General features: G+C 41.7%; 1 pseudogene; it reads left to right on the top strand.

The window, feature by feature from the left end:
* Positions 1 to 2,717: 2,717 nt before the first annotated feature.
* On the top strand, positions 2,718 to 11,170 carry LOC147886870 (UNC93-like protein 1 pseudogene; annotated as a pseudogene).
* The last annotated feature ends 5,534 nt before the right edge of the window (positions 11,171 to 16,704 follow it).

Below are 16,704 nucleotides of genomic sequence, written 5' to 3'. Positions count from 1 at the left end.
AGGGCACAAGTCTTCTTTTGGTGCTTAATTGTATAGATCTAGCCAAAATTTTAAATTGTATATATAATATAATGGCGAAAGTTTCCAAATATATTTATTTTTTATATAAAACTTTGGCGAATTTTCATGGACTTTATTTATAATTTTATAATCTTAAAGGCTAAACCTAGCTCTTTTTTTAATTTTAGTTTCAAATTGTGGCGAATATACTAAGCTTTTATTTTTATAAAAGCATATAAACTTTCACAAGGCATATAAAACTTTCGCTTATTAACGAAACTAACGCGAAAAAATCATCCCTGATAGGGAGTTAATGCAGATGGCACCTGGCAAGGGACTATCACATTGAGCAATAAGACAATGGGGAGTCAATGCACCCAAGGGGCAAGGCTTGGCAAGACAAGTGGGAGTTAATGCAGATGGCACCTGTATTTTGCATTGGATGTCACCCAAGGGTCAAGGCTTAGCAAGACAATAGGGAGTTAATGCAAATGGCACCTGGCAAGGGACTATCTCATTGAGCAATAAGACAATGGGGAGTCAATGCACCCAAGGGGCAAGGCTTGGGAAGACAAGTGGGAGTTAATGCAGATGGCACTTGGCAAGGGACTATCGTGACATTGAGCAATAAGACAATGGGGAGTCAAATTATGCAGATGGCACGAATTGAGGCTCTTTAAGAGCAACAATTTAAATTGTAAACATATGTTCAATCTATATCATTTTGGATATAAATACTCTAGCTGAGAGTAACACCTCTCAATGTAATCATATAATAATAGCTATAATTGCTATTATACCTCTTTGGTTCAATACAAAACTTGGGTCTTATGGCATCATGTCTTTTTTCTATCTATTAAAAGTTTTAAAAATTTTGTGCATATTGCGAGTGACAATGTTATTTTCATGAAATATTTAAGTCTCCTTTCATGGATTTATAAATTTATCACATCAAGAAAAAATATTAAAAATAATTAAATTAACAAATAACTTAGGTATAGCTAGAATTTCTAATATAGGATTATTTCAAATTCTTGCATGTTGGTGCAAAAGTATAGATTGAAAAAACAATATTTTTATGTGAATATGATAGTGCCACAAAGTGAACTTTTGATTTGGGAAGAATATTTTCAGAAAGTAAAATTTTGATTTGGGAAGGATATTTTCACAAAGTAAACTTTTCATTTGGGAAGGATTTTTGGGCTTTGTCCAAAAATAACAGAAAAAGTCCAAAATTAATGAAATAGGTGTTATATAAGACCTTGTGCCAATCATGTGACTTGAGGCCACTAAGCTTATTGTCCTTTGTAAACACTCCCCTGAGACAATGTATATGTCCTGTGGGTGTCCGAAAAGATACAATATCTGCCTTGACCCTTGCCTCCTCTACCTTGGAAAGGATCCATGATGCCACCCTCTTGAGTTGTGAGCCACGCTCTTGAGTCCTATGCACACGTTCTCGGGTCCACAAGTGAGGCATCCTACCCATCTCATGCAAGTCTTCTCGCACTCCCCTTGTATCTTTGTCACCAACCAAGTGTGCCCAAATAGAAGTCCGCACATTCTTAAAGATATGCATGGGATCCAAGAGGTGATCGATTTGTGACTCGCCCCCAATATGGAAACTCGTGAAAGGGGACTCTCATAAGATTTTTATATGAGAAGATTATGATGATTATGAGGCCATATGCATGACGCAACTTTGCAAAAGAGGAATCATAAAAGACAATTGTAATGCCATCTATAGGGGTGCATGTGCATGGGTATTTGCAATAAGAAAGGACCTAATGTAGACAACCATGTTGTTCAGACGTTTCTTGCTTCCTTCGACACACCATTAAGACTTTGCAAACCTCAACTGATATTCATGCAAGGTAATGGGATCTAGCCATTTGCAATCGACATGGTGGTAAAGGAATATCTAGTGGAATGTTTCTTGTTATATGTTTTATTGGCTTGTCACATGTTCTTTATTTCTATTTGCTATAATATTATCGGCCCTTATTTGCTAAGAAACATTACTAGAATATTTATGATCTCCCTGACAAGTAATGTTGGAGTCCAAAATTACTAGCAATTCCTACACGGGATGCTGTAAGGGATGTTGGCAAGAGGCATTTAATCCAATCAAGTGAATTGACATTCCCGATGAAATAAAATTTAGTTGTATGTACAATAAGAAATTAAAGCCATGGATGACAATTCTTGAGAGGAATGATGGACATTGTGAATTTCATGATGCCACATTTCTGCAAAGCTTGGGAGATCTTGCTTATCCCATGTTTAAACTTTCTAGTTCCTCGTTCCTTGTTGGTTAATGCCATCATCAAGGTCTTAGCATATCCTTGCCATATGCATCTTTGATATGAAGGTCCTGAAAGATGCAGGTCCGACCTACTTTCACAAAGCTTGAATTTTGGAGAGCAAGGTGTATCTTTTTTTGTTCTAATTTAATGCCCACCATAAAATAGTTGCAAGAACACCCTCTCTCTCCCTCAAAATACTAGATGGACAGCTCACTAGTTTTGTTACTCTAAGATAGATCAAAGATTCTATTTGATTATGAAGAGTTTAAAAAGAGCCGCTTGTCTCAATTTAATTTATGCTCCCCTATGTAACGTCGCCCAAATAACTTATATTGCGTCGCCCAAAATGTATTTTTCCTCGCCAACCCCCCATATAACATCCTCGTTCAGCTCGTACTAGATCCTGCAACCATGGCCACCTCGCTCCTCTCCTCCTTCAAGTCCGTCTACTACACCGCCTCTTTCCAAATCGTCCTTATCGGCATTGCCTCCTTCTGTTGCCCTGGGATGTTCATTTCCCTCACCGGCTTGGGAGGAAGCGGCCAAGTCGACCCCCGTGTCGCCAACAACGCCCTCACTGCCCTCTACACCACCTTCGCCGTCTCCGGCATCCTCGGTGGTGGTATCTACAACATCCTTGGCCCCCATATCACCCTCTTCTTTGGTTCTAGCTTCTATGCTCTGTACGTAGGTTCCTTCCTCTATTACAATCACCATCGCCAGCAGACCTTCGTCGTTGCCGCCGGCGCCTTGCTTGGTGTGGGTGCCGGGTTCGACCTCTGGTCTGGCCAAGGCGCCATAATGACATCGTATCCTACCAAGGATCGGAAGGGGATGTATATCTCTCTGTGCTCTACGATCTTCTATATGGGTGCGCTTGCTGGTGGCTTCATCCCCTTCGCATTGAATTACCACAACGAGCTTGGGCACGTCAGCGATTCGACCTATGTAGCCTTCATGATAATCATGGTATTCGGCACCTTCCTCACACTTGCCCTTGCCCAGCCCAAGAAGGTGATCAGAGCGGACGGCACTAGTGTCATCCTTGTGCTCAAATCGTCCAATGTGAACTCAGAATTGGTGGAGGTTCTCAAGCTGTTCCTCGATTGGAGGATGCTGCTTTTGGTCCCTGCTAGCTGGGCCAGCAATTTCTACTATACTTACCAATTCAACAACGTCAATGGTGTGCTCTTCAATGTGCGGACTCGAGGATTTAACAACATTTTCTACTGGGCAGCTGAGATATTCGGATCGATTGGATTAGGGCTCATGCTTGATAAGTTCAACAAAAGCAGGCGTGCCCGAGGCTATGCAGGGATTCTGGTAGTTGCTATCGTCTCTACCGCCATTTGGATCGGTAGTCTGACCAACCAGTTTCGTTACTCGAGGCATAAGGAACTGATTTCAAGAACTCTGGAGCGAAATATTTTGGCCCGTTCGTGCTTTACTTCTGCTATGGATTGCAGGATTCCATGTTCCAGAATCTCAACTATTGGATAATAGGAGCTCTCACAGACGATCCCCAAATGCTAAGCAGATACATTGGTTTCTACAAAGGCATCCAAAGCGCGGGTGCTGCTGTAGCCTGGCAGCTCGATTCTCACGACACGTCATATATGGGTGAACTTATCGTCAATTGGGTCCTCCTGAGCTGCAGCTTCCCACTGTTGCTGGCTCTCGTCACGCTGGGGGTAAAGGATACCACCCCTTCTCCACCTCCATATTTGAAAGAGGGAACGCTTCCCCCTTCTCTAAAGTTTGACGAGACTGTTTCCATAGAGACCACAGCAGAGTCTCAGGTTGTGTAAACCCTTTCCTAGGGACGAAGCAAAGGATAAATTTGGATCAGATGCTTCTGTTTTATGGCAGCAGAAGGCACAGCTTAGGATCATAGGAGACAACCCAAGGAGAAATTTGCATTAATTCATCATTAAGCATCTTTTGTACTTTTTGGAGGCCTTCTTCGTGCAAGGAGGGCCCACTGATTTCTATTTTATAAAGGTTTCTCCTTTGGTGAGAGACTAATCAGCGATTGCGCAGGTCTGGGAGAGACTAATTAGCGATTGCGCAGGTCTGGATTCACGCCTGTGCACCAAAAACATTTTTGGATACCAATAAAAAAACCTTCCACTGCGAAATTTACAACGTCTTTTTGAAGATTTTGCAGGTTTTTTCACTAAAATATAACTAATTAAAAACCTTCTCTCCCAGAATTTCAAGGTTTTTTACTAGATTTTACAATTCACTTTATGTGATTCTTCCTATACCAAAATCCATTCAAATACTGCACTTAGCGCTTCCCGCTTACCAACCAAGCTACTACACTTAGCATTTGAATGCTATTGAATAGCGAGTCATGAAAAATGACAACGAGCCATGAGTTGTCGTTTGTAACACGTTATCTAGATTTTTTTTAAACTCTTAAATTTTAATCAATTTTACAATATTTTAATGACATTAAAGAGAACTAATTTACAAACTAAGTATATTTTTGAACTTTTTTGAAAAATGTACATATTGCTAGTTTAAAGGTGTGATGTTTTTGCTTTTCATGTCAAACCAAAAAATATTAAAACCAAGTCGATGATAAGATCTAACATTTTAAGAGCTACTAGTAATTCATGCATGACTATGAAATGTATAATACATCCTCTACTTATAATTACCAAAATATGCTTTATTTTTTATGATAAATTAAAAAATTTCATCTCAATCATTGTAGTTCATTCCAATATTTGTTTTAGAGCATATTTTTTATGTTAAGATAAATAAATATATGGAGTCAATGCTCATAGAAGAGGTTTCTTGAAACTTAAAATGGCTTTAGAATTAGATTGTGACAAAACTATCCAAATGGTCAAAGTTTAGAGAAGAAAGTAATATAATCTATTGTCATTTGAACCAAATGGTTCTATTTCGACCTAATGGTCAATATTTAGATGGTAGTAATTAAGTTTGGAGTTTACCACAACAACACAAAGCAACTATAGACGCGCTAGGTAGATGCACAAAATAGCGGGCGCGTTTATAGCCATTGCTTGAATAGAGAAATTACAGGTGCATCTAATAGCATGTCTAACAGCTCGTGTATTTGCGCGTGTATTAACACGTCTATTTGCACATCTACATTGAGAAAATACGGGCCCGTCTAACATTGCGTTTATCAGCACGTCTATTTGCGCGTGTATTAGCGCGTCTATTAGCAAGTTTACACTGGGAATTAGACACGTATTTAGATGTGTATTTAGATGCAAAATAGAGAATACAGAAAGTGAGATTTTGGTGTACATCATTGCTTTCCAAACATTACCCATGATTACCAAAGCACATAATTTTAACAAAAACATCAATGCTTTTTTGCAAGCCCACATATATAAGAATTAAGTGAGGTAAGGAGAATGAGACAATATGTAAAATAGTTTTGCCAATATCAATGATGGGCTAAGGTTCAATCTCATTCTCAATGAGATCAACCCTTGCCAAACTCTCTACTTCAAAATCCAAACAAGTGTTTAGATCTACAAATACATTCAACCCACTACTACTTATGCTACTCATGTGCTCATCGAAATCAGCATCACCAATGGTAGGCTCGTCCTCACGGGTAATGGCCTCAATATCTGTTTCTCCTATCTCATGATCATCCTCCTCTCTCGTATCACGGTCATCATCATGTCCATGGCCATGATCATCCTCCATACGCTCCATATTAGTAAATGTACTATACATCACTTTGGAACGTGGCATAATAGGTATGACATGCCACCATCTATTATTATCCACCATTGGTTGATAGACAACCTAATTCAAACACAAATACAACCATGTTATTTTCCTTGCATCAAATATTTAAAAGCGAGTATTTTTATATGTGTGCACAGTACCTATTCACATTGTTGCGGTAGTACTAGTGTGTCCTTCCTACATACTTTGCCAAAACTTTGTGGAGTCAATAGTTACAAAGCCACTTGCATGGTGTTTGATTGTTGCATTAGGGCCTCTTTCCACCACGTCCTTAAACCACTTTACATCCAAAACATACACAAAGAAGCGTCGAAAGTCAAGCTTAATAATATCTTGGATTATGCCACAATAATCATCCATGGCTCCGTTGGGTCCCTCAAAGCTAGCAATGATGCCGCAATCTTGTGTGTTTCTCTTATCATCAATCCGTTGTGTTCGAAAATGCTTGCCCTCATACCATATAGCATTGAACATAGTGCACTACACCAAGAAAAAATCAATTAAATAAGCAATCTAAATTATTGAAAGCTCCTAACTTATGCATAACATTCTATATACTGACCTTGCTCATGCATCCCCTAGCATAATCCCATTCTTCCATTGTGATATGCATCCCCTCGTCTTTCTCTACTTTCTCCATTTCATCAAGTAGCCAATCCACATGAATATCCTTTGGAAGTGCTCTTAGATACTGAGGGTATGGCACACGAGATTCATGGTGTGTACGAAAGAGGGCCCTTTCTTCTTGTCTTCTTGCCTTTGCATCCTCGTATCTTGTCACCCATCTTTTCATCACATCACTATTAAGCACGCAATAGAGGTTGATACTATTATGCAATTCCATGTCTATTACTTTGTTGCATCCTTTCCCTTGAGGCACAATAGAGGTCATCCTTAGGTCTTCATCATCTCTCCATAGTCATGGGAGAGAGCTATCCACATCAACAAGAAACTCAAAAATATAAACAAGTGACTCTTGTACCAACCAACCCTCGGCCATGCTACCTTCGGGTCTTGCATTTTGTCCCACGAAGCCCTTCAAGGTCTTCATGAAGTGCTCGAGGAAGAACAACCATCATGCATGTATAGTACTGCATATAGCAATCTCATCCACCAAATGCACTATAAGATGTAGCAGAATAGAACGTGGAAATGTCTCCTCCACTAAACAAACCACCTCTACTGACATAACTCGAGCATTCTCAAGTGTGGTGAGATCTATTTCCTTTGAGCTCACATACCTAGAAATAAAAAAGTACACCATATTAGCAATATGAACACCTTGCATGGAGCGTTGATATGCATCATATTTTGTATCATGTAAAGTACATCACAAGCTCGCCCATCTTGTAAATACAATCTTTCACATCCTTCGATGCACTACGTGAAATGCTAGTAGGTAGTATGAACTGAACCCACGAGGAGGTGGTTGATTAGTTGCTTATAATTATTCACTCACAAATTTGAAAGGAAAAAGATATTATGCACATAAAATACTTACTTGGAGCATCTTGTGCCAATCATTAGATTTCAAGCCATATAATTGCTCTACACCTCTTTTCTTGCTCTTTGTAAAGGCTCCCTTCAAACACCTCATGCATCCAGTGGGATTACGAATTGTAGTAATAGCGTGCTTTACCGTCGCCATCTCTAGCTTTGATAACCTCCATGGTGCACGAGGTAAAAAAACATGCCCATTTGGTCTCTCTTCTGGCCAAGCTTCACGCATCCTCCCTGTGGTACGTAGATCCTCCCTTATGCCTATGGAATCTTGTGTCCCATTCAAATGCTCCCAAATGGTAGATGCCACATTCTTGAAGATATGCATGGGATCAAGAAGGTGATTAATCTTGAGGTGGGACCAATATGGTAAACGATAAAAGGTGGAGTATCTAAACAAAATAAAGTGTTAGCGGGCAATCTTTATTTCCAGCCAATATAGCACACAATAGTTACAAACCCTTACCGGCTCATGCCAAGTGGTGGAGGAGTCATGGAACCGTCCCATTCTCATCCAATCTCACACGGTGAGTCATTGTGGGAGGACTTCATTCCAAGGGGCAACATATCTAGGATGATTAGGTGGGAGAAATCGATGGTGATTCTCATAGATGACCTTATTCAATGCGTCTACTCGTGAGGCAACTAGTGACGCACCACAAACAGGACATGCATGGTAACCCGATGTAGTGAGACCTGAACAATAGACACAATCAAGAGTTGAAGTCAGGTTTAGGGTGCCACATCCTTTGCCTATTCATAATTAGAAGTGCAATGCTTACTTGAATACTTAAATAGCCTGGGAAGTCATGCATCGTCCACATCAAGACTGCTTTGCAGTTGAAGTCTCGTGACGAGGGAGGCCTGCTCACATCATGCACCTTGATACCTCTCCAAAGTATCTCTAGCTCGTCAATCAAAGGCTCCAAATAAACATCAGGATTTTTGACTTTATGTTTCCCTGGAATTAGAAGGGACAGCATAACATGTCCTTTCTTAATAGCCATAGAGGGTGGAAGATTATAATTCACCAATATCATTGGCCATACACTGTAAGAGGTGCTTTTGAGACCAAATGGGTTCACACCGTCCATACCCAATCCAAGTCTCAAGCTCCTAGGTTCTTCCTTGAAGCTTGGCCATGTGTCTTCAATATGATTCCACGCAGGAGAGTCTGCGGGAGTTCTCCACTTGCCATCGGTTGATCGATGGGAGGAATGCCATGACATGAGCTTTGCAATGAATTTGCACTTGAACATATGTTGGATGCGAGGGATTATGGGAAAATGTCACAGAACCTTACGAGGCACATCCAAAGTTTTGAGATCTGCTCTATATCTTGCCTCTCCACAAGTAGGGCACTCTCTTGCATCCTTATGTAGTCCACGAAATAAAATGCAACCGTTGACACATGCATGGATGCGCTTGTAATCTAATCCTCCAATGAGGTCACATGTTGCCTTTCCATATCTCTTGAGGTCGGTAATTTATTCTCCCTTGGAAGCATTTTACACAATATCCTGCACGTGAAGACCATAAATGAGGAAAAGCATTCGTCGAGTAATTGACCCACTAGCCTACTTCACCATGTTTGCAAAATAGACTTTAAAGCTTACTTGAGTAATGCATTCAAACTTGCATTGCTCCATGCATAGATGGTTTGCAAGTTTAGTAACTTAAGGGAGGCACGTAGAACAGAGAATGTGCACCCCTCAAACAGTGGAGTCGATGATGCAGTAAAAAAATCATCCTGCTCCATGCTATCATCCCTCCCTTGATGGGACATATAAATCCTGCACCATATCATCAAACACCTCCTCCTCCATGGCTTCATGAGGTAATGGTAGAGGGCTACTATCACCATCACTCCGTGCATCTGTAACGTTCCCTCCTGAAGATCCCATCTCATATCGCCGACGCTTGGCCTCCTCGCGGCGAGCATAGGGGGCAACATATGCAGGTGTGGCACTACATCCTGTATCAAATTAAAACGGGATCATAACTCTAACATATGAACACCCATAGGTATCTCAATCAACCTTAACTCTTTAACACTTACCATGTTTACGGTCGCATCCCATTCTCCACACTTTGAGATGTGATTGAGTATAATCCAGCATGCACGATAGATGTTTCCTCAACATCGATCACACATACATTTGATTTTTTGCTCCAACCACATTTCGCGATGGTGGATACAGAGGGACTCATCCTCACTGGAGCTAATTAGTGAAGATGAAGACATCCTACAAGAAAACAACCCAAAAAATTTTGCTTTTCTTCAAATATTTAATTTTAAACTCTATGGCACGTCTAAAACTGGGTCTGTCTATTCTATGGTGTGTGTCTACAAGCACGTCTAAAACCGCATCTACTCTGTGTATTTAGATGCGTGTATAGATGTGCCTATAGATGCGGCTTTTAAATCTGCTTTCAGAGCGCTCGCTTTGCTTTTCTTCACATTATCTATAGTTCAAGCAGCTTGCTTGGTTTGCTATTAGTAGATCCACAGTTTCGATGCTTAAGAGAAAGGCACCCACACTTACTTCTAAGCTTACACTTAAGAGGAAGGCACCCACACTTACTTCCAAGCTTAAAGGAGAAGAGGGTGAACAAGGAAGAGAAGCAACTTTGAAAAAGGAGAAGAACCTTCCATACCTCTATCCAAGGTAAGTCTTTTTACAATTGATCTTTTTGGGAAGATTGCTCTCCTTGGATTTGTACTTTCTCGTATCCAAGAAATGCATGATTTTGGTATCAGTGTTACGTTTTTGTGTCGGGCGCATGTCCTTTTCTACTTTAGTTCATCTGTTGGAGTGCGTCTATAGGTGCGTCTCAGAGCACGTCTAAAACCTTGTCTACAGGCATGTCTAGACGCGCGTCTAGCCTGTTTGCAGACACAGACAGCCGCATCTATAGATGCACTGTTATATGCAAAAATAGACGTGCTTCTCAGATGCGTCTATAGACGTGCTTCGACAGTAATCTTTTCTTCCCTTCCCCTTTCTTCTTAGCTCATCAGTAATCGTCTTTTTTTCTTTTTTCTAGTTCATCATGTGGCCAGGAAGCTCTTCGGGCTCACCTGATCTCCGAGAGTCTATTTTTAGGGACTTATATAACCTTTTAGGGCACCCTCCTAGTCCTGATGAGTTATACGGGTATATGATGGGTACTCTAAACACCCCCAGGAGTCGGCACTACAGACTCTAAACCACCCCACACTAGCTGAGATTACCCCAGCGGAGTCAGCACAGCCCAGCCGGCTACAGAGCGCGGGCCCATCTGCCATGCTGTCTTATGCCCCTTCCCCCATGCCGTCTTATGCCCCTTCTGCCATGCCGTCTTATGCTCCTTCCCCCATGCTGTCAGGAGGTCCTTCTGTCTCGATGAGCCATCGGTGTACTCCTGTGCAGTCGAGACTCGATTCTCGAGCTACGAGTGGTCCATGTAGTCCCGTGCAGTCTCCAGCTACGAGTGGCCAGTGTACTAGCTCGACACGACATGGTAGCAGGCGTAGTAGCAGGGAGAGTGGTGGGGGATGCATGGCATAGTGCTCTAGGAGGGGTGGTGGTGGGGACGATGATGATTCAGATGATTTAGAGGTGCCTCTGGGTGATTAACACGGTCCTAGGTGTGTTAATCAAACAAGTACTTATCAAATGGGGGCTCCACTTTGCACACAAGTCCGTTTCAACTAGGTTGAGATGCGTGCAAAGTATTGTCACCATCGGATATGCTCTGCATGGTCGATTACGCATTATACCATGTTTTTCCGGTAGTGATATGCACCGATGGGCACAACACTTTCCCTATGCCTCAAACTAGGTGGTATTGAAATTTTCTAAAAGAGGCACACCCATCCGATAAGTACTTGGTCAGATAACACACCTAAGGGCGTGTTTTTTTCCGAATGTGCATATGACTAGGGGAAAAACGGTGTATAATGCGTGATCGGCCATGGAAAGCATATCTGATGGTGACAATGCTTTGCACGCACCTCAATCCAGTTGAAAAGGACTTGCATACAAAGTGGAGCCCCCATCCGATAAGTACTTGTTTGATTAACACACCTAGGACCGTGTTTTTTCATGGTTGTGCATGACACTAAGGCAAAAACGGTGTTTTATGCTTGATCGACAATGCAAAGCATATCCGATGGGCACAGTACTTTGCACACGCCTTCAACTAGGTGGAATTGACTTACATGCAAAGTGGCACGCCCATCCCATAAGTGCTTGATCGGATAACATACCTAGCAGCGTGTTTTTTTACGGATGTGCATGACACGAGCAAAAATAGTATTTAATGCTCGATCGACCATGCAAAGGATATCTGATGGGCACAAAACTTTTCCTATGCCTCAACCTAGGTGGTATTGAAATGTTCTCAAAGAGGCAGACCCATCCGATAAGTACTTGGTCAGATAATACACCTAAGGGCGTGTTTTTTTGTGGATGTGCATATCACTAGGGGAAAAACGGTGTATAATGCATGATCAACCATGCAAAGCATATCCGATAATGACAATACTTTGCACGCACCTCAACGTAGTTGAAAAGGACTTGCGTGCAAAGTGGAGCCCCCATCCGATAAGTACTTGTTTGAATAACACACCTAGGGCTGTATTTTTATATGGTTGTGCATGACACTAAGGCAAAAACAGAGTTTTATGCTTGATCGACAATGCAAAGTATATCCGATGCGCACAATACTTTGGACACACCTTCAACTAGGTGAAATTGACTTACATGCAAAGTGGCATTCCCATCGCATAAGTACTTGATCGGATAACACACCTAGTAGCGTGTTTTTTTACGGATGTGCATGACACTAAGGCAAAAATGGTATTTAATGCTCGATCGACCATGCAAAGCATATCCGATGGGCACAATACTTTTCCTACGCCTTAACCTAGGTGGTATTGAAATTTTCTCAAAGATGCACACCCATCCAATAAGTACTTGGTCAGATAACATACCTAAGGTCGTGTTTTTTAATGGATGTGCATATCACTATGGGTAAAACGTTGTATAATGCGTAATCGACCATGCAGAGCATATCCGATGGTGACAATACTTTGCACACATCTCAACCTAGTTGAAATAGACTTGCGTGCAAAGTGGAGCCCCCATCCGATAAGTACTTGTTTGATTAACACACTTAGGACTGTGCTTTTTCATGGTTGTGCATGACACTAAGCCAAAAACGGTGTTTTATGCTTGATCGACAATGCAAAGCATATCTGATGGGCATAATAATTTGCACACACCTTCAACTAGGTGGAATTGACTTACATGAAAAGTGGCACGCCCATCCCATAAGTGCTTGATCAGATAACACACCTAGCAGCGTGTTTTTTTATAGATGTGCATGACACTAGAGCAAAAATAGTATTTAATGCTCGATCGACCATGCAAAGGATATCCGATGGGCACAAAACTTTTCCTACACCTTAACCTAGGTGGTATTCAAATGTTCTCAAAGAGGCACACCCATCCGATAAGTACTTGGTTAGATAACACACCTAAGGGCATGTTTTTTTGTGGATGTGCATATCACTAGGGAAAAAACGGTGTATAATGCGTGATCGACCATGCAAAGCATATCCGATGTTGACAATACTTTGCATGCACCTCAACGTAGTTGAAATAGACTTGAGTGCAAAGTGGAGCCCCCATCTGATAAGTACTTGTTTGAATAACACACCTAGGGCTATGTTTTTATATGGTTGTGCATGACACTAAGGCAAAAACAGAGTTTTATGCTTGATCGACAATGCAAAGCATATCCGATGGGCACAATAGTTTGCACACACCTTCAACTAGGTGGAGTTGACTTACATGCAAAGTGGTATTCCCATCGCATAAGTACTTGATCGGATAGTTCACACCTAGTAGCGTGTTTTTTTACGGATGTGCATGACACTAAGGCAAAAATGGTATTTAATGCTCGATCGACCATGCAAAGCATATCCGATGGGCACAATACTTTTCCTACGCCTTAACCTAGGTGGTATTGAAATGTTCTCCAAGAGGCACACCCATCTGATAAGTACTTGGTCAGATAATATACCTAAGGGCGTGTTTTTTTGCGGATGTGCAGATCACTACGGGAAAAACGTTGTATAATGCGTAATCGACCATGCAGAGCATATCCGATGGTCACAATACTTTGCACACATCTCAACCTAGTTGAAAAGGACTTGCGTGCAAAGTGGAGCCCCCATCCGATAAGTACTTGTTTGATTAACACACTTAGGACCGTGTTTTTTCATGGTTGTACATGACACTAAGCCAAAAACGGTGTTTTATGCTTGATCGACAATGCAAAGCATATCCGATGGGCACAATACTTTGCACACACCTTCAACTAGGTGGAATTGACTTACATGAAAAGTGGCACGCCCATCCCATAAGTGCTTGATCGGATAACATACCTAGTAGCGTGTTTTTTTACGGATGTGCATGACACGAGAAAAAATAGTATTTAATGCTCGATCGACCATGCAAAGGATATCCGATTGGCACGACACTTTTCCTACCCCTCAACCTAGGTGGTATTCAAATGTTCTCAAAGAGGCACACCCATCCGATAAGTACTTGGTCAGATAACATACCTAAGGGCGTGTTTTTTTCAGATGTGCATATCACTAGCGGAAAACCGATGTATAATGCTTGATCGGCCATGCAAAGAATATCCCATGGTAACAATACTTTGCACGCACCTCATTCTAGTTGAAAGATACTTGCGTGCAAAGAGCCCCCATCTGATAAGTACCAAGTGTTTGAATAACACACCTAGGACCGTGTTTTTTTATGGTTGTGCATTACACTAAGGCAAAAACGGTGTTTTATGCTTGATCCACAATGCAAAGGATATCCATGCTTGATCCACAATGCAAAGCATATCCGATGGGCACAATACTTTGCACACACCTTCAACTAGGTGGAATTGAATTACATGCAAAGTGGCATTCCCATCGCATAAGTACTTGATCAGATAACACACCTAGTAGCGTGTTTTCTTACGGATGTGGATGACACTAAGGCACAAATGGTATTTAATGCTCGATCAACCATGCAAAGCATATCCCATGGGCACAATGTGGGGGTTAAAGGTCACTGTGCCTTTACCCCAGTTATGTACAATACTCAAACACGTATATAAATGAATGAAAAAGAAGATTAGGGTGGTTCTGCACCCACCAAAACTTGTGTGGCTCTCTGTCTCTCTCTCTCTCTCTCCTTTTTCCGTTCTTGCTTCCGTTGAGAGCACTCTCAATTGGTATTAGAGCCCGGGTGATCTAGCTGAGCGTGCGTGAATGCTTGAAGCTCAGCAGCTTTGTGGGAGGAGGAAGAAGCTCTATGGGAAGCTTTGTGGGTGACTTTACTTGCATCCGAGTGTGTAGAGACCTTGGAGGACCTTTGGAAAAGTAACTTTGGTTTTGCGAAGTGGTTTTGAGAGCCTGTTAAGTGTTTTCAGAGAAAAAGTCGTTTTTTGAGCTTTTCCCTGTTCCGTTTGATGACAGAGACTCCTTATTGACTTGTAGAGGCAACTATTGCTTGCTTTTGGTGTCCACTTCACTTCAGGAGCTTGGAAGCACCTTCATTATTGAATCTTGAATCATTTCATTGGATTTCTGACTCACTGTGTCAGTTTCTGCGTTTTTTGCCCGAGTGTTAGAACTCAAGTTTAGAGCAACCATTTGTAGATCTGTCAATTCCGGTGGACTCAGGAGGTCCTAAAACTTCTATGTTGCTCATCATTCGCACTCCGGTGGAGTTTACAAATAGCTCTATTTCCAAAAACGTTTTTTAGTCCGTGTGTTGGACCCAGTGATTGAGACCACTGTTTCCAAAACCGTCAGTCCCATTGCGTTCCGGACGCCCAAAGACCCCTACCTATCAGTTCTTGCGCGATTTGGTGGAGGATTTTTAGAGTTATAGATCTCTGTGTATTCAATTTCGTCTCTCTGTTATGCATTTTTCATTCTAAGGTTTTGAAACCTTAGATTTATGCCACATGGCAGTGGATAAGTGTTGACTCCCATTTCTCACTCATCGGTTGGGATTTTGGAGTTCTGACAGAAGAGAGATATTTGCAAATTTTCTTGTTGAGTCCGATTATGCAATGGCGCCCATGTTTTGAAGCATCTCAGGTTCTATTTTCAGTAGCGGTCATTACCGTGGGACTATGATTTCTTGAGCATACCTTATGCAGATCACTCTGGTTGCAGTTTGAGTAGTCTGCACTCATTCATGGTATGCATTGGGTTGCAGTGGATGATTTATAGGCCATTTGGATGCATTGCGGTCCTTATTGGATGCGCTGATAGGCCCAAATTGCCTTGTGGGATGCTATTTTTATGGACGCTTTGCACATGGATGCTATTTTATGCTGAGGGACAGCTTTGACACATTGCAGGTGATGCACTGATAGTGCTATGCTCTCTTGGATGAGATATTATTAATGCATATGCTAGTGGATGGTGTTTATGCTTGAGTCATTTGGCACTTATTGGCATTTTGGATTGCCATTACAGTTGGCATTTTCTTTTGGGCTAGATTTGCTCATATGGATGCATAGTATATGCACATGAGTCAGATGCATCTTTTGATGCTTTGAGCTTTGAGTTTTGGTGATATTTCACTCTATTGTGGCATACACATTTGGGAGCACCTGGTATTTGGTGTGATTCTCTCTTGCAGGCACTAGCATTTGGGATTTTGTCTCATTTGCATCATGGCATCCTCGTCGCAAGGGAAATAACAAGCTAAGGGTGTCCACTTCCGGATCACTTTTGGGTGAGTGTGACACCAGCTCGAGTGAAAATACAAAAGTTTTGCTTCGGTCTGCGATACCTCGATCGAGGTATTATCTCTAATGAAAATCACACACGAGGACAATCGAGCCAAGCCAATACCTCGATCGAGGTCCTGGAATTTTTTCACCGAACCAAGCCTATACCTCGATCGAGGTCTCATGGCATGCCACCTATACAAGCCACCTATACCTCGTTCGAGGTATCGTGGCAATCTAGCTATACCTCGATCGAGGTATTGGCAAGTCCATGTACCTTCGATCGTGTCATATGCCTCGATCGAGGTAAATGCCATCTGACAGGGAAGTTGATATACCTCGATGGAGGTATGCT

The sequence above is a fragment of the Dipteris shenzhenensis genome, chromosome 23 (assembly GCF_047967505.1).
Source record: "Dipteris shenzhenensis isolate YYH24624 ecotype China chromosome 23, Dip_SZ_1.0, whole genome shotgun sequence".
NCBI classification, from domain to species: domain Eukaryota; kingdom Viridiplantae; phylum Streptophyta; class Polypodiopsida; order Gleicheniales; family Dipteridaceae; genus Dipteris; species Dipteris shenzhenensis.
This window is presented reverse-complemented; position numbering and strand designations above follow the sequence as displayed.